General features: G+C 44.9%; 1 pseudogene; it reads right to left on the bottom strand.

Moving 5' to 3' along the window:
- Positions 1 to 16,251, bottom strand: part of LOC141735670 (integrin alpha-2-like) — a 49,237-nt pseudogene that overhangs the window by 29,966 nt on the left and 3,020 nt on the right.

Below are 16,251 nucleotides of genomic sequence, written 5' to 3'. Positions count from 1 at the left end.
CAAGAACTGTCTGCATTGCAGAACGAAGTGAGCCTAATGGGGAATATATGGGAGAAGTACCCCATTGTGACTGGCCCAGATACTCCTTGCATCTTTGGCAAAGAATACCTCAAGAAAGGGTATTTCAAAGACCCGAAAGGGTATCGGTGAGCTTTTGGTATAGCACCTGTAGAGACTGAGGACATTACACAGCTGTCTACCTTGCCTGGTCTTTCAGATGACCCTTCTGTGGTGGGACTGCTGAAGGTTAAAGAACAGCAGGTGCCAGTGGCTGCTGCCACAGTGCATTGACAACAATATTGCACCGAGACTCCCTAATTCCCATCCAGAACCTGATTCGTCATCTAGAGACCCAAGGAGTGATCAGCGAGACTCGCTCACCCTTTAACAGCACTATATGGCCAGTGCAAAAGTCTGATGGAGACTGGAGGCTAACAGTAGACTACCATTGCCTGAATGAAGTCACACCACCACTGAGTGCTACTGTGCCAGACATGCTAGAACTCCAATATGAACTGGAGTCAAAAGCAGCCAAATGGTATGCTACAATTGACATTGCTAATGCCTTTTTCTCTATTCCTTTAGCAGCAGAGTGCAGGCCACAGTTTGCTTTCACCTGGAGAAGCATCCAGTACACCTGGAATGGACTGCCCCAGGGGTGGAAACACAGCCCTACTATTTGCCATGGACTGATTCAGCTTGCACTGGAGAAGGGTGGGGCTCCAGAACACATGCAATACATTGATGACATCATTGTGTGAGGTAATACAGCAGCAGAAGTTTTCAAGAAAGGTAAGAAAATAATCAAGATTCTTCTGAAAGCAAGTTTTGCTGTAAAAACAGGTAAGGTCAAGGGACCTGCAGGAGACATCCAGTTCTTGGGAATTAAATGGCAAGATGGCTGTTGTCAGGTCCCAATGGATGTGATTAACAAAATAACAGCTATGTCCCCACCTACTAACAAAAAGGAACCACAAGCCTTCTTAGGCATTGTGGGTTTCTGGAGACTGCATATTCCAGGTTATAGTCAGATTGTGAAACCTCTCTATGAAGTGGCTCGAAAGAAAAATGAGTTTACGTGGGGCCCTGTGCAACAACAAGCCTTTGAGCAAATGAAACAAGAGATTGTGCATGCAGTAGCACTTGGACCAGTCCGAACAGGATGGGACTTTAAAAATGTGCTCTACACTTCAGCTGGGGACAATGGCCCTACCTGGAGCCTCTGGCAGAAAGCACCAGGGGAGACTCGAGGTCAACCCCTAGGATTCTGGAGTCAGGGATACAAAGGCTCCGAGGCCAACTATACTCCAACTGAGAAAGAAATCTTGGCAGCATATGAAGGAGTTAGAGCTGCTTCAGAGGTAATTGGTACTGAAGCACAGCTCCTCCTGGCGCCCCGATTACCAGTGCTGGGCTGGATGTTCAAGGGTGAAGTTCCTTCTGCTCATCATGCCACCGATGCTACCTGGATTAAGTGGGTTGCTTTAATCATGCAGCGGGCTCGAATAGGAAACCCAAATCATCCAGGAACTGTAGAAGTGATCACAAACTGGCCCGAAGGCAAAGACTTCAGAATGCCACCTGAGGAGGTGGTGACACATGCAGAAGAAGCCCCACCATATAATGAACTCTCAGATAACGAGAAACAGTATGCCTTCTTCACTGATGGATCTTGTCATATTGTAGGAAAACATCAAAGGTGGAAAGCTGCTGCGTGGAGTCCTACATGATGAGTCACGAAAGCTGCTTAGGGACAAGATGAATCAAGTAAATTTGCAGAGGTAAAAGTCATCCACCTGCTTTAGACATTGCTGAATGGGAAAAGTGGCCAATACTCTATCTCTGTGCTGACTCATGGATGGTGGCAAATGCTCTGTGGGGGTGGTTAAAGCAGTGGAAGCAGAGCAACTGGCAGCACAAAGGTAAACCCATCTGGACTGCTGAATTATGGCAAGATATTGCTGACCAGATAGGGAAACTAGTCGTGAAGGTTTGCCATGTAGATGTCCACGTACCCGTGAGTCGAGCCACTGAGGAACATCAAAGCAATCAGCAAGTGGATAAGGCTGCTAAGATTTTCCAGACAGATTTGGACTGGGAACATAACGGTGAACTATTTTTAGCTCGGTGGGCCCATGACACTTCAGGTCATCAAGGAAGAGATGCAACATATAAATGTTCCCGTGACCGAGGGGTGGATTTAGCTATGGACGCTATTGCACAGGTTATCCATGATTGTGAAACATGCGCTGAAATCAAGCAAACCAAATGGTTGAAACCTTTGTAGTATGGAGGACGATGATTTCAATAGAACTATGGGGAGGCCTGGCAAATTGATTATATCACACTCCCTCAAACCCACCAGGGGAAGCACTATGTGCTTACAGTGGTGGGAGTGTGGAATAATTACTAAAATGGCCAAAAATACAGTATTGTTCACACATTAAGGAAAGTTATAAAATCAAAAGGCTTCTAAGGTAGAATACAGCCGCAGCTGGCATATGAAGAATGCAACATCTGCGATTCCCTGTACAAGATTGCTTGCAAAGCTACATGAGGCACGGGACGGAATGTGATCATTCTGTGGCCTTGCCTCGTGACGAATAGCAGATATGGGAATGAGATGGTACTATGGAACCGATAAGCTGCCTACTTGTTACCTTGAGCCAACATTTTGTCAAATTTTGATGAAATGCTGTCCTTTGTGCGAACTTTGTTCGTTATAATGTACCAAAACACACCTCCATCCAGAAGGCTACCTGCCTCCAAGGTGCGACCACTCCTCCTTGAGTACACCAATCATAATAAAAGTATGTATGACTAAAGTCACTCAAACTCCACCTTGAAGATAAAAAAAAATAGTATAAAAATAGCCCGAGAGAGGGCGGATATCAGGGAAGACACCATCGCGAACAAGTCGAGGAGAACTCCATCACTGACTTCTGGGATCAGTCGACGGGCTGAGCCTTTCTTTACCCCTCCCCCCCCCCCCCCCCCCAAAGGGACGCCTTTGGGTAAGACTTCGATTATACCGAGTGCTTCCTCAGGAAACTTAGAAATTTCTCTAGAGACTCTCTTTCCTGCATTTATAACCAGGCTGTATTGTTTATAACTTTGTCGCGTGTTTTGTATATTTAACAGTACTTTTATTTGCACGTGCTTTGCAGACAGTGTATTTATCACCGGCAATCCTAAGAACCTATCTATCTGTTGTTTAAATAAACTGCACTGTTTAAGTAGCTAGTTGTTTCGGTTTCTCACTGAACACGACCAAAGACTCGAGAGTGGCCGTGCTAGTTCGTGAGCATGACTAGACTGAAGGTGCAGTCCACTAGTAGTGTATCCAAATCGTAATAGTTTAATACATATTAAGCGCGATTGGACTGATAGTGGTGAATTGGGCATCACTCAGAATTTAAACCTAGCTGCACCTAGCCTCCCACCTCAGTGAGGAGCGTTAGAACGCAAGGGGGTTTATTTTCTGCCAAAACCGCTTTGCTCCTTCCACGCAACAGGGAGTAAGCACCAGATGGTTGGTTTCTTAACCAAAATGTTATAGAACCATAGAATGGTTTGGATTGGAAGGGACCTTAAAGATCATCTAGTTCCAACCCCCCTGCCCTGGGCAGGGACACCTCCCACTAGACAAGGCTGCTCAAAGCCCCATACAACCTGGCCTTGAACACTTCCAGGGATGGGGCATCCACCACCTCTGGGAAACCTGTTCCAGTGTCTCACCACCCTTACAATAAAGAATTTCTTCCTGATATCCAATCTAAATCTACCCTCTTTCAGCTTGAAATCACTGCCCCGTGTCCTATCACTACAGTCCCTGATAAAGAGTCCCTCCCCATCCTTCCTGTAGGCCCCCTTTAGGTACTGGAAGGCCGCTATAAGGTGTCCTCGGAGCCTTCTCTTCTCCAGGCTGAACAACCCCAACTCTCTCAGCCTGTCCTCATAGCGTAGGTGCTCCAGCCCTCTGATCATCCTTGTGGCCCTCCTTTGGACCCGTTCCAACAGGTCCATGTCCTTGTTCTGTTGAGGGCTCCAGACCTGGACGCACTACTCCAGGTGGGGTCTCATGAGAGCAGAGAAGAGTAGAGGGGCAGAATCACCTCCCTTGACCTGCTGGCCATGCTTCTTTTGATGGAGTCCAGGATGTGATTGGCTTTCTGGGCTGCGAGCATGCATTGCTGGGTCATGTTGAGCTTCTCCTCAACCAACACCCCCAATTCCATCTTCTCAGGGCTGCTCTCAATCCCTTCATCCCCCAGCCTGTATTTGTGCTTGGGATTTCCCCAACCCACATGCAGGACCTTGCACTTGGACTTATTGAACTTCTTGAGGTTTGCACAGGCCCACCTCTCAATCCTGCCCAGGTCCCTCTGTATGGAATCCCTTTCCTCCAGCGTTTCGACTGCACCACACGGCTTGGTGTCATCGTCAAACTTGCTGAGGGTTCACTCAATCCCACTGTCCATCTCGCAAACAAAGATGTGAAACAGCGCTGGTCCCATTATGGACCCCTGAGGAACGCCACTCGTCACTGGTCTCCACTTGGACTTCGAGCCTTTGACCCCAACTCTTTGAGTGCGGCCATCCTTATTCACCGAGTGGTCCATCCATCAAATCATAGAACCATAGAATCTTCATGGTTGGAAAGGACCTTTGAGATCATCAAGTCCAATCATACACACACACACAGAAAAAAAAAAACAAACAAAAAATACCCCCAAACCACAAATGACCACAAACCAACAACCTACAATCTCTGCCACTAGAGCATGCCCTGAAGTGCCAAATCTAGACGTTTCTTAAATACCTCTAGGGATGGTGACTCAACCACCTCCCTGGGCAGGCTGTTCCAGTGCCTGACCACTCTTTCAGTAAAGGAATTCTTCCTAATATCTAACCTAAACCTCCCCTGCTGCAGCTTCAGATCATTTCCTCTGGTCCTGTCATTATTCACCTGGGAGAAGAGGCCAACACCCACCTCTCTCCAACCTCCTTTCAGGGAGTTGTAGAGGGCAATGAGGTCTCCCCTCAGCCTCCTCTTCTCCAAGCTAAACCTGCCCAGCTCCCTCAGCCTCTCCTCATATGACCTGGTCTCCAGACCCCTCACCAGCCTGGTAGCTCTCCTCTGGACACGCTCCAGCACCTCAATGTCCCTCTTGTACAGAGGGGCCCAGAACTGAACACAGTACTCGAGGAGAGGCCTCACCAGTGCCGAGTACAGAGGCACGATCGCTTCCCTACTCCTGCTGGCCACGCTATTCCCGATACAAGCCAGAATGCTGTTGGCCTTCTTGGCCACCTGGGCACACTGCTGGCTCATGTTAAGCTGGCCGTCCACCAGCACCCCCAGGTCCTTTTCTGCTGGGCAGCTCTCCAGCCACTCTTCCCCAAGCCTGTAGCGTTGCTTGGGGTTGTTGGGACCAAAATGCAGGACCCGGCACTTGGCCTTATTAAACCTCATACAGTTGGCCTTGGCCCATCGATCCAGCCTGTCCAGGTCCCTCTGTAGAGCCTTAAGTCCATGCCTTCTCAATTTAGAGACCAGGATGTCATGCAGGACAGTGTCAAATGCTTTGCACAAGTCCAGGTAAATGACATCAGTTGCTCTTCCCTTATGCACCGACGCTGTAACGCAATTGTAGAAGGCCACCACAGTTGTCAGGCACGATTTGCCCTTAATGAAGCCATGTTGGCTGTCAACAATCACCTCCTTATTTTCCATGTGCCTTAGCAGAGATTCCAGGAGGATCTGTTCCACGATCTTGCTGGGCACAGAGGTGAGACTGACTGGCCTGTAGTTCCCTGGGTCTTCCTTTTTTCCCTTTTTGAAAAATGGGTGTGATGTTTCCCCTTTTCCAGTCAGTGGGAACTTCACTGGACTGCTACGACTTCTCAAATATGAGGGATAGTGGCTTGGCAACTTCATCTGCCAGTTCCCTCAGGATTCGCAGATGTATCTCATCCGGTCCCATGGACTTGTGCACCTTCAGGTTCCTTAGATGGTCTTGAACCTGCTCGTCTCCTACAGTGAGCAGTTCCTCATTTTCTTGGTCCCTGCCTTTGCCTTCTGCGACTTGGGCAGTGTGGCTAGAGCCCTTACCGGTGAAGACCAAGGCAAAAAAAAGTCATCGAGCACCTCAGCCCTGTCTATGTCCCGGTGACCTGGTCTCTCGTTTCTATTTCGGAGAATACCCACGTTTTCCCTAGTCTTCCTTTTATCACCGACATACTTGTAGAAGCTTTTCTTGTTGCCCTTGATGTCCCTGGACAGATTTAAGTCTATCAGGGCTGTAGCTTTCCTAACCTGATCCCTGGGTGCTTGGACAATTTCTCTGTATTCCTCCCAGGCTACTTGTCCTTGCTTCTACCCTCTGTAGGCTTCCTTTTTATGTTTGAGATTGTCCAGGAGCTCCTTGTTCATCCATGCAGGCCTCCTGGCGTTTTTGCCTGACTTCCTCTTTTTTGGGATGCATCGCTCCTGAGCCTGGAGGAGGTGATCCTTGAATATTAGCCAGCTTTCTTGGGCCCCTCTTGCCTCCAGGGCTTTATCCCGTGGTACTCTGCCAAGCAGATCCCTCAAGAGGCCAAAGTCTGCTCTCCTGAAGTCCAGGGTAGCGAGCTTACTGTGCGCCCTCCTTGCTGCGCTAAGGATCTTGAACTCCACCATCTCATGGTCACTACAGCCATGGCTGCCCTTGAGCTTCACATTCCCCATCAGCCCCTCCTTGTTAGTGAGAACAAGGTCCAGTATGGCACCTCTTCTCTTTTTTGGTTGTTGCTAAGCAGTGAAGGCCTTTTCTGCTCCTCATATCACCCTGCCAGCAAATAGGCTGCAAGTGCACAAAACATTGGGAGGAGACACAGCCAGGACAGCTGACCCCAACTGACCAAATGGTTATTCCATACCATATGACGTCATGCTCAGCATATAAAGCTGGGAGAAGAAGGAGGAAGTGGGGGGACACGGTTGGCGTTATGGTGTTTGTCTTCCCAAGTAACTGTTACACATGATGGAGCCCTGCTTTCCTGGAGATGGCTGAACACCTGCCTGATGATGGGAAGTAGTGAATGGATTCCTCGTTTTGCTTTGCTTGTGCATGCAGCTTTTGTTTTCCCTATTAAATGGTCTTTATCTCAACCCATGAATTTTCTCACTTTTACTCTTCTGATTCTCTCCCCCATCCCAACTAGGGGGAGTGAGTGAGCGGCTTCGTGGTCCTAGTTGTCGGCTGGGGTTAAACCACGACAGATAAGTTACAACAGTAGTGCAGTAATCATCGATATATTTTACCTTGCATTGTGAATGGCTTTGAAAGTATTAGTCAAATCTCTTCCCTTCTAATATGTTCCCTCCATTGCTTTAACAACCTCATCCTTTGTTTGATATGTATTTGAGTTGAACACTACACGGGGATCATTAGCATACTGAATTAAACCCACCTATGCAATAAAGGAATTATGTTAGATTATCACACATTGCAATGAGTTACATAGCATCATGATGCTTAATTATTTGTGAGGCTGGAGTAAAAGATCTGCAGATGTATATGGGGTTATCATTTTCTTTCAACGCATATAGAACCAATTAATATTAACACATTTGGAAAGCAAAGAAAGCTAAATGCTCTTGCATCTTATGTCATTTATTATGGACTACAATGTGTTAATGCAAACAATCTGAAACAGTAGGCATTAAATGTTTGCTTGGTTACTTTTGGAAGAGCACTGTGAAAAAATGAGGAAATAGCAAAAAATTCTACAAGCTGACAGCACCTCATTCTGATCTCTTCTAAGGAAATCCTAAAGGTTAGTTACTTCACAGCGCTGCAAATCCTATTTATTTTTAATACAGGTGAATGCTAAAGAAATATGCGAAGATGTACATTTAGTATGAAAGGAAAAAAAAAAATAGAGGAGAAGATGCTAAAGGTTAGGTTCAGAAAGGACTAAGCAGGAAGCCTAGCTTTTAAGCACCTCGCTTCCAAAGTAGCCCAAGAAAGAAGGAAGCCTTAGGGAGAGGGATTGCCAGCGCCCCAGTCTTTGTTCCCATGACTGTTTATGGAAAATGGACAACTGCAAAGACAGAAATTTTCTTTTAAAAAGGCATTTTAAAGATGCAGCAGTTGAAAAGTAAGAGCCATATGAAAAGCCCATAAAAGGAACTGTTCTACTTTTACCACATCCCCACAGACTGCATTTTAATTATTCTTACATATAATACATGAAAGAGATCTGACTCCACTAGATATAACCTAGACTTCTATTTTAGTTGGTCTATGTTTTGAATCTGACCTGGTTTAGGGCAAAGCAGAACCAACTTTCTGTTCAGTAAGAGAGGCTCTTGCTTATACTCATTACTGTGGCAACCAGGGTCAGCTGACTTGGTTGTTTACCCTGTGGAAGGGTTACACCTGTGGACAGGTCAGGTGACCCAAACTGACCAATCGGGTATTCCATCCCATCTGCCATGCTCAGTATAAAAGCTGAGGGATCAAAAGGATTAGGTGGGTTTTTTGTCTAATGGTTTGTCTTTTTAGTGGCTGTCTTTTGCTGTTGGTGGCCCTGTTGGTGGCCCTGTTGGTGGCCCTGTTGGTGGCCCTGTTGGTGGCCCTGTTGGTGGCCCTGTTGGTGGCCCTGTTGGTGGCCCTGTTGGTGGCCCTGTTGGTGGCCCTGTTGGTGGCCCTGTTGGTGGCCCTGTTTCAGTTCCCATTTGTTACTGAGTCCAGTCTGGAACTTTCCCAGTGCCTGCCAGTGACATCTTCCCAGGAACTTGATCTGGTTTTGTATATATTTATTTATATTATATCTATTTCATTAAATCCTTTTTTATTTTATTGTTAATATTTTATTAAAGTAGTTTATTTTTTTTTTGAAACTCATAAATCTCTTTATCTCTCTTCTTCCTTTCCTTAGAGCGAGAGATGGGGGAGAGCATCTGTTGTCTTGTCATTGGCCAGCCCAGCCCAAATGGTGACAGAATCAAATTGCTAACCCTTTTGGAATAGGTTAGCTGTCAGGTAAAATCCCAAGTATTGAAAGATAAAGGATAGCTGCATTATCTCTGGCCTTGGGGGAGGTACTGTAGTTATGCTAATAAAACATTTTTTTGTCTTTCTCAAAGATGTCTTTGACTTACCTGGATTTTGTGAAGGCCTATATCTAAGCCTTGTACAATTTTTTTCAGAAATGCTCACACTGCATCCCAGGGATAAATGCTGTTTGACTCATCACAAACCACCACAGCAACGCTGACAGAGGAACATGCTCAAACAAAAACAAAAATGGACATTAAATGCACTTTTGGTCTCAGTGTGCTTACAACTCTTTGGCTAAATCCAGAAGTGCATAGTTAGGTCTCACACAGGCAATATTTCAGATCAGGAAGGTTTTGCCTGAATGAAGACTCAATAGAAGCACATGCAGGTTTTGAGCCTGTCTTCATTTTCACTGCTCTGGTGCAATGCCACTGAATTCAGAGGCGTGAGTCCAGATTCATATCAGCATTAGATCAGAATCTGTCAGTCCTTACATGTGAATCACAGGGCTTTACTTTTTGCACATACATGTTTTTAAAAAATCACAAATTAAATGTCCCTGACAAAACGTATCTTGATTTTGTTTGATCTGTTTTAATTGAATCTGTTTTGCACATGTTGCCTTACTTTGAACAGCATGAGAAAAGCTTCTTAGTATCTGGAAACTTGAACTGATTTCAGAACAGATTCCTGTTGCATAGTATTGGCTTCCATACTGCTGTGCCCACAAGGGACCACGTCTTTAAAAACAACAAAAAAGAGAAACTATAAAAATAACAAATACTTGTCTCACCATATCTATATACAAAAGCACAATAAGAGGGACTGCAGGAATATAGGATCCTCTTGGATTATCAGGCCAAATCTCTTGCTATCACTGTGACAGTGTCAGGTAACCCCTTTATAGACTTTCTCATAAAAAGGATTCTCTATTTGTGATCATCTTAGTGCCACCTCCTGCAAGCTGGCACCTCCAGACTATGCATAGCTATAACTTCTAGGGAGTGTGACTTGGTTTGCAAGGAATCTGTGCTGCTTTAAGCCACCTGCTCTACAAATGGATGTTTTAAAACTAGGGCTGGTATTTGCACATCGTTTATAAACGTGCAGAGAAGTACTTCCACTAACCAGGAGGCCGCATCAGAGCCATGAACATGCACGTCGCTGCAAACATGCAGCTAAAAGGACAAGTTTGTCTCTGGCCTCACATACCACTCGGCTACATGTTTCATTGCCTTCCAGGGAAAATAATCTTGCTTCTTTGCTGAAAATGATCTCTGTAAAAATAAACATTTTCAGATAGATCAACCAGCTGGTTGCATGACATCCACACTTCTGATATTAGAAGGATTTTTACAAAAGTATCTATCTAGATAAAAAATACAGATACTGAGAAAATATTTTGTCATGAGGATATTGGAGGGGGGTTCTTTTTAAAAGAAAATCATGTTAGGAATTCAAGGACAAAACATAACCTCTGTCCAATAGTTCTGAAAGAAATGATAGCTTCATTACATATACTTTCTGATTGCCTTATCCAGTCAGGAGAGCCTGGAAAACAGAAAATGCACCATCTCTATTTAGGAAGAGAAGAGAGAGTGAACAGCATTATTACCCTTTTCTCAAGAATATTGAAAAAAGGTAATTAAAGGCAGAAATAAATGGAAAATGAGATAAATCACACACTGGTTTACCAGTGGCAGACCACACCAAACTATCCTAACATATTTGACAAGATGGCAGATTTTCTAGACAAGAGAAAGGAAGTATATCTACATTATCTGATCTTGAGATAAGTGCTCTTTTTAGCTGCCACATGGGGCATGATTAGTTTTACTGGAAAAGATGGATATTTACAGAGGTGAGAGGTACAAAAGAAATCATCTATACCAGTAACTATGAAGCTGGAAGAGAATCTTTAATTTAAAGTTAGTTTTAATTTAAAGTTCTTTTTAGATCAATCTCATTTGCCTGTTTTCTAGTTTTCTTCTGTATTAATGGTAAAAAAAAAGGAAATTCTTTAATGTTCTAGCTTTGTTACAGTCAGAAATTTAAGATGCATCATTAATGTAGGGGAAAACTGGGAGATCACATATTAAAAACTGATAAACTTGAAAAGTAGAATATTAGAAAAGGGCACAGACTTGCCTTTAAGGACTAATCTTAAGAAATGTGGACATAAACTGGGAGCTCACTGAGTGGAATAGAGAGGAGCAGATGGATCAGGCACTGGCTGATTACAGGGTGACCATAAGCATGCAGCCAACATGCAAAGCAAATATGGCCTGAAGATATGTGACAAGAAGCACTTCTAGTTGAGACAGGGAAATACCAAATACAATATATAGTGCCCTGGAAAGACTCATGTAGAATACAGCATAGATCTGGTCATTCATGTTCAAGAGGAGTATATTTTAAAAAGTACATTTCAGCCAAAAAACTCTGTGTTTGTCTAGAAAACTGAAGGACAAAGGAGAATGATTGTGGGGTGTTAAATATAGAAGGGAGATTTTACATGTAGGGAGATGGGAGCTGTTCCTTTTAGCTAAAGGCACAGCACTATGCAAAGAACAAACTGATAGAAACTGATGTCAGAAATCTGGAAAAAAGTTGTTAACAATCAGTGAAATTCTTAAGCACCTTTCCAACAGGACTAAGCATGACTCAGAAAAATGTAATGAGCATGTGAAAATGACTGCCCTGTACTTAGGATACCTGTGGGAAGCAATCATATGGCATCAAACAGATGAACCAGCACGACCCACAAGCTACGTCATAGACACGTTAGGCTGGGTCACATTCCAGCCAAGCAGCCCAGGACACCTCCCTGGATGCACCAAAGACTGGTACAAGTGGATGGAAGCTGAGAGAGAAGCAGCTGCGGGAGGAAGGACCACAGTGAGTCAGGACAAAGAAGCCCTGAATATAACCCAAAGAGTCCATCACAGAGGCCAGCTGCCAGAGACAGTGTCTTGGAGTGAACTCCTAGCTGGCAGCAGCTTGCAATTATGAGCAAAGGCAATCTCCACATTATCCAATTCTAGACACATCTAAGTCACAGGGCTTTTGCTATTTGTTGAGGCCGAGTCACAAATAAGCATCTGTCTCCAATACCCCATTCTCCTTCTGTCAAAAAGAACTCCCTTTACCAATGAAGTGGCTAACTGTTCACATCTTACTGTTCATCTTTTTTTTTTGTTACTTTATGCAATTTAGGTAGAGTCAATCAATACCATATGGATCGGGAAAATATTTACGTTTGAGAGAAGTTCAAATATTATTAGAAAATGCAAATTTTTCTGCATGAGATGTTTTAAATTACTGCAACTACAGATACTGATTAAACTGGGTATGCATGGAACAGTATTAACAGTAATTAAAAGGTATTATCAAAGAGATAGAATAAGATTTTTTTAATAAGTATCTTCTCAAACAAACAATAAAGAAGAGCACTGTTGCTGTATTTTGAAGTTATGATTAATCTTGGCGAGTTGACCCTGTCTGGATGCCAGGTGCCCACCAAAGCTGCTCTATCACGCCCCTCCTCAGCTGGACAGGGGAGAGAAAATATAACAAAAGGCTTGTGGGTCAAGATAAGTACAGGGAGAGATCGCTCACCAATTACTGTCATGGGCAAACCAGACTCAACTCAGGGAAATTAATTTAATTTATTACTGATCAAAATCAGAGTAGGGTAATGAGAACTAAAACCAAATCTTAGAACACTTTCCCCCCACCCCTCCCTTCTTCCCAGGCTCAACTTCACTCCTGATTTTCTCTACCTCCTTCCCTCAAGTGGCACAGGGGGACAGGGAATGGGGGTTGCAGTCAGTTCATCACACATTGTCTTTGCCACTCCTTCCTCCTCACACTCTTCCCCTGCTCCAGCGTGGGGTTCCTCCCATGGGAGACAGTCCTCCATGAACTTCTCCAATGTGAGTCCTTCCCACGGGATGCAGTTCTTCACAAACTGCTCCAGCATGGGCCCTTCCCACAGGGTGCAGTCCTTCAGGAACAGACTGCTCCAGCGTGGGTCCCCCACGGGGTCACAAGTCCTGCCAGCAAACCTGCTCCGCCATGGGCTCCTCTCTCCACGGGTCCACGGGTCCTGCCAGGAGCCTGCTTCAGCATGGGCTCTTCATGGGGTCACAGCCTCCTTTGGGTGCATCCACCTGCTCCAGCATGGGGTCCTCCATGGCCTGCAGGGGGACAGCCTGCCTCACCATGGTCAGGTGACCATGGTGACCATGGTCAGGGGAATCTCTGCTCCAGCGCCTGGAGCACCTCCTCCCCCTCCTTCTTCACTGACCTTGGTGTCTGCAGAGTTGTTTCTCTCACATATTCTCACTCCTCTCTTCTGGCTGCTGTTGTGCAGCAGTTTTTTTCCCTTCTTAAATATGTTATCACAGAGGTGCTAGCACCATCGCTGATTGGCTCAGCCTTGGCCAGCTGCGGTTCAGTCTTGGAGCCGGCTGGTATTGGCTTTATTGGACATAGGGGAAGCTTCTGGCATCTTCTCACAGGAGCCACCCCTGTAGCCCTCACACTACCAAAACCTTGCCACGGAAACCTAATACACTAAGTGCAAGAAAGCTGCTGGAAAGCTTAGAATTAGACCCATTAAGTACTTCAAATAATTGGGCTATATGGTAATGAAGATAATAAATTTTTGAATACTTTTGTGATACAACAGATAAATACATCACTTAAAGTGAATCTCAAAGCTCATTTGCCTTTAGTTTATTGTTTCGTTTAATTATTCCACGTTTACAATGTATGCATCATAAACTGGAATACACCTACACTCCAAGAGTTTTCATGCTTATGGTTAAGATTGTAAAAAAGCATATTAAAAGGGCATTAATTTCCTTTCAATGATGAAATCTGTTTTGCAGGCTCAAAGGAGAGTGGCTTGCAGAATATACACATAGAAAACGCATCCTTCTCCAGCTCACTAGCTAAATAAATCATATTGCTAAAGGAAAAGGCAGATCCATGGGACTGGAAACCTTGACATCTCAGGAGAACAGTTACTATGCAAGTGCTTACAGCGGAGGCAAGATCCCATAATAGCTTTTGAAAGCATAACCAGAACTATCTAAGACTACCTTACAAATATCCATAGTGGGAAATATTCTTGCCTATGTTTTCTGACTTAAATTACAGAATATTTAATTATATGCTCTTCCATAGGATTTTTAGATAAATGCAGAAGGACACAATTTGTAATTTTCCTGATTTTGGACCCTAGGTAATGACAGTGAGATGGAATGTTTTAAAATATGCAAAATATGTACTAATCTATGCTGCATAATAAAATACATTCAGCTTCGACTGTCTATTGAATACGTCCTCAATATGTATCAAAAATCCTCCTGTTTTTGAGTTCTGTATTAGAGTCAAGCCAAGGTTCATGTCTTCCTTTATCTCGATCACATTTGGAATATTTACTAAAGCTGAAATAAAAAGAGATTAAATAATGACAGAACAGTAAATAAAATGTAGAACCAATTTAGTAAGTTAGAATTCCTTTTCTAAAGCTTGATTTCTCAGAATCTAAGATGTCTCTTCCAAATGGCTGTACAAAATTCTGAGACAAAAGAAACGAAAGCTAATCTTTGTCAAAAATTTGCTTGCCATTAATTATAGACATGAATTAAGTATGGCCATTTAGAATACCTTCCCTCAAGTGAGGTGAAGGCAAAAGAGAGGAAGAAATTGTCTTCTTTGCCATTGAGTATTTTTGTCTGGCTGAGTAGCTGCAGCTGAGCAGCTACTGTTACATTCCTCAAGACACCAGACTTCTCTCATCCAGCATCACACTTTAGAAAAAAATGTGGAAGAAATGGTGGAGGACAGAAATGTGCTGCACCACAAATAAACATAAAGTAGGCATCTCAGCACACTCTGCGGTCCCGTATTCTCACTGTATCCAAAAGTGAATCCCATTTTATACTTAGTCTGCAAACACACAGAGGCAGAAATGGTTTCATATAATATATGTTCAGTAAATGCAATTCAAAACGAGAATGTAACAAGTATTAAGTGATGTTAAGAGCATGCCTGCCTCCGCCAGCTGCTCCACCTTCTGCCCGGATGCTGGAGCCCAGCCTGGTGCCCAGGGACTCAGAGCCTCTGCCCAGACTGAGGGATGCAGCACCAGTAGTGAAGCTGAGCGCACATCTCGCACACACACACACAGAGGACACTCAAACAGGCAGTCACACAGACTGCCACAGACAAGGCATTGCCTTCAGCAGCATCCATGTACTGGGTGTGCTCCTCTTGGGCTGGCAGAGACTGAAGGTTACTAGTGCAGGCATAAACACACGACAATCTGGGTTCACAAGCATGTGCACATTCATGGATCCCCTGAGTACTGGCATGGCCTCTCTGTCCACCAGCACCCCTGCCCGGATCCCAGGCCCCCTTACCCACCCCATGGGTCCCCTACTTGCCAGCTGGTCCAGCTCGGTGCTCACTGCAAACAGGCAGCACTCACACACTCGTCCCTCATTCACTCCACATTTGCAAGTCCCCCAGGTGTACCAGCACAGACCCCTCTGCCCAGATCCAAGGCTCCCCCTAAGCCATCTGGTCCAGCTTAAAGTTTGCTAGTGAATGAACGAATGAACAAACACACAAGAACACATGGTTTGGGGAAGTACAGGCATTCATGCCCCAGAAGCCAGCACCTGGGCTGTAACACGCAGTCCCTCTCCAGCCACCAACGTGGAGCCCCTCACTTGCCTCACTCACCCTGTTACCCTCACAGCAGCTGGTTTTGGGACACACACCATTGCCACCCCAGTGGCTGGAAGATAAAGAACCCCGCTGGCTCCAGTAGCTGACACTGAGACCCCAGCGGTTCCAGTAGCTAGCACCACAGGCTAGGGCACCCACACCCCCAGCCCGACTCCAGTAGCTGGCACCAATTTTCACTCACACACACAGAGGTCTCACCAGTAGCTGGCACCTAGTCCTTGCAGCATACACATGGGACAGAGACTGAAATTATGCAGGGAGATAGTTTAAGAAAAGATTTAATAAGAAGACAGAACAGACTGTGATGATCAGACACAGGGCTCAGCCAAACGAGCATCCTGACCAGACCCATTTTGCATGCAACCAACTCCTTTTAATACCCTTTTCTGCCTATCCCCCTCTCTTTGTTACTCCCTGCTCCCCCTTCCCCTGCACG

The sequence above is a fragment of the Larus michahellis genome, chromosome W (assembly GCF_964199755.1).
Source record: "Larus michahellis chromosome W, bLarMic1.1, whole genome shotgun sequence".
NCBI lineage: Eukaryota > Metazoa > Chordata > Aves > Charadriiformes > Laridae > Larus > Larus michahellis.
The sequence above is the reverse complement of the archived record's forward strand: the minus strand, read 5'-3'. Positions and strand labels throughout refer to the sequence as shown.